This window comes from Silene latifolia, chromosome 3, assembly GCF_048544455.1.
Source record: "Silene latifolia isolate original U9 population chromosome 3, ASM4854445v1, whole genome shotgun sequence".
Taxonomy (NCBI): domain Eukaryota; kingdom Viridiplantae; phylum Streptophyta; class Magnoliopsida; order Caryophyllales; family Caryophyllaceae; genus Silene; species Silene latifolia.
The window spans coordinates 32,334,438-32,337,735 of record NC_133528.1 but is presented as its reverse complement, the minus strand read 5'-3'; positions in this window follow the sequence as shown (position 1 = coordinate 32,337,735).

The following is a 3,298-nucleotide window of genomic DNA, read 5'->3' as shown; positions in this document are numbered from 1 at the left end:
AATCAGTAAATATTTTCGAAATCTAAGTTGACCGGAATCATGTTATTTTGAAAATAACAAACCTGTAACTTATTAAGATACTTTATCTAGTTTCAACTCCGCAAAAGTCCGATGCAAGCATAAACATGAAAATGTTTATTTAGCTTGGTTGGTTGGTGGCAAAGGGTTTTGCACGCAACAACAACGCTTCATTGTATTTGGATGTGATTTGATATAGTTCATGAGTTTTGTAAATCGCGATTATCCTAAGGTAGAATACAAACTTAAGAAGAAATCTTAAGTAGAAGTTAAGGAGTTGAATTGTATGTTTTGATCATGTGATAAACATGTCTCGAATTGTCGAGTAGTTCTGTTTATACATGGAGTTTAGTGGGAGTAATGTGGTGTTACTAGTCTTAAATGTAAGCGACATATTAATCATTGTGAATGATGAAAGACTTAGGAAAAGAATAATATATCTCTCTAAGGTATCCAGACCTATAAAGATATATCTAAGAGGATATTAGCATAAAATTAATATTCTTATGTTAATAAGAATCTTAACAAGTTCAAAAGTATTGAACATGAAGAATTTGAATCCACATTCTTCCGCTGCAGGATTAATTCATTAAGCTAAGATGTATCGCCATTCTTACAATTCGTATACTTAGAGTATGATGAAAGGTTATAAATCGAATTTATGTGAATGTCACTATATAGCCATATAGTCTATCCATTAGTACTCAAGAGATGCCCTAATGATATGTCTTCTATGTCTCATATGTAGATAACATATTATTCATTGAGAATGATGGGCCAATACTTTCTTCCGTGAAGAAGTGATTGGGAGACTAGGAAGAGATGCAAGACATATTTAGTATCCAAATCTATAGTGATAGATAAGAGAGGATAAGTGTGTAGAAATAATTAATGGATTTGTATGCAAGGAGTTACACAAATACCATATTCTAAACACATAAGGATGGTTGGAGAACCATATTGGCTATATTATTTAAGGAGGATATCTGCTAGATACATCCTAGGCAGTTGAACAATGAGATATATACAACAGAAATTGAGTATACTTGCAATAATGAGATATGCAAGAAGGAGGGGATGATATTAGGATTCAGTTTTGTGAATTGGAGGAACTATGGTAGTTCGTTCCAATAACCGACGGTCCTATCCCTACTCACTGTGAGATCAGTGGGAGCTATTTAAGGCTTGGAAGCCTATGTCTAGATTGGATTTAGACAAGTACTCAAAAGTTTTATAATAAAGATTATAAATAACAAAGGGAAAAAGTACATAGTAAGGTTAGGGAAAGTGCAATGTGTTGCTAAGACTTAGTAACCAAAGCCTTCTCATAGGCTTAGCATGATAAGTCATGCCATTTCAATTGAGTTGAGATGTATGGATGTATACAATATTAAGTACGAATTATAGATTATGTAGTAATTGATATAGTATCAATTTTACATATGTGATAATACATTCATCGTTTGAGTTTTATTCAAAACTCTTTTCTTATAATACTTTGTTTTCCAATAGGTTGTCGAGACAATATTAAACCCTATTTAAGTGAACTGGATTAATATAGTATTGGCCCCTAGTCACTTATATGAGGTGAAGTCTCCAAGTGACTAGAGTGTGATGCGATTGATGGCAAGTTCAAGTGCCATAGGGTAATTCATATATAGCCTGGTCGTGGCAAGAGCTACTATAGTATTCTTTTGAGTCAATTCTTTGACTAAAGACTGTTCGCCTAAGTTGGCACAGTTTCTAAGTGACTTTGAGTTATGCTCTACGACTTTCGTAAGTGAGGTCAAATGGGCATCTCTTGGGTCAGGATGAGCTATGGCTAAACAAAGGGAATAGTTCGATAGGAATTGTCCATCCCCTTGTAAGGGTTATTTAAAAATCTCAGGGCCACTCGAGGAGTAGTGAACTGAAAATGCGTGGCCACGCTCGAAAGGTATATTTGGTAGATAGTTCCGGTCAGACAGTTACTTTCTAGATCGAGGAAACCACTCTTGATATGATCACTTGCAAGAACGACCTGCAAGACACCTTGCATTGAGTGGGAGATAGTAATAGGACAAGAGAATTGGTGACGCACACTTGTCTCGGACAAGTGAGAGATTGTTGGAGTATGTGTCCTCAACAATAGTGCGATCACATTATTGAAACTCATAATAAGAATACGTAAAGGGATGATTCATTTTATACGTCAACTGATCAACATTAATCGGTAATGATTGGCTGACTAGAGTTTGACATTACTGTCGTTTGACGGTGATGATCAGTTGATCCATTAAGGTCACACCTAAAGGACAATTCCCTTAATAGATAAAATTAATTAATTGTATAATGATACAGATTAATTAATTCCTTAAAATTGAACAATTTACATATGTGAGTAAGAATATGAATCTTGTTGTAATTCGATTAAATGACATTCGTTTTAGTAATTAAGATGTTATATTACTAAAACTTTGTTTTATGAAACAATTAAATTAAGAATGAACGGTTAATTATAATTGCAATGTGCTGTAGATTATATTAACATGAACCATTTTATTTACTTGTAATTGTGAATTACTAGTCAATTATTGTATATAATTAAATTAATATATGTAATGATATTTAATAGTTAAATATGCATTAATATTATTAATAACATGTTACATGTCACATGTAACACATTATATGACAAAGTGACAAAAATAAAATGGACTCAATATTACAAGGGGAACCGGTTTTTGCAAGGAAATGGGGTAATTTGGTTGAGTTGTTTTGTGTAGTGGAAAACACAATGATTAACCTTCTAACCTAAACTACACCCTAATACTCTTTGATAAGAACAATTACAAAAAGGGAAAGAGCATGCATTGGCTATAACACCCTTAATTCTAGCCTTAAAATAATTATGTAATTCTACAGAAAAACTGGTAGGATATGTTTGTAAATGGTTCAACTAGTCAAAAACCTGCAATTTCAAAAATTTTTCTAACTAAACCATTCACAACCAATCCAACTCAAGAAGTTCAACATTCCCAAAAGCGGGTGCCAAAACCCTGCAAAAGCTGATGAACTACTTTACATGCCATAGCTAAATAGAAAGTAGAAAGATACAAACCCAAAATAGAAAAAGGGAGACATATGTCCCTTCAAATTATATACAAACCAAAAGTTAAAAGGTTATTTACATAACCAAAAGATTAAAGGTTTCTACAAAAGAAAACCAAACTAGGTCCAAGGTTCCTTGCTCACTAGCTCGTCTGTGACCCCCAACAAAGCATCAACAACCTGTCAATCG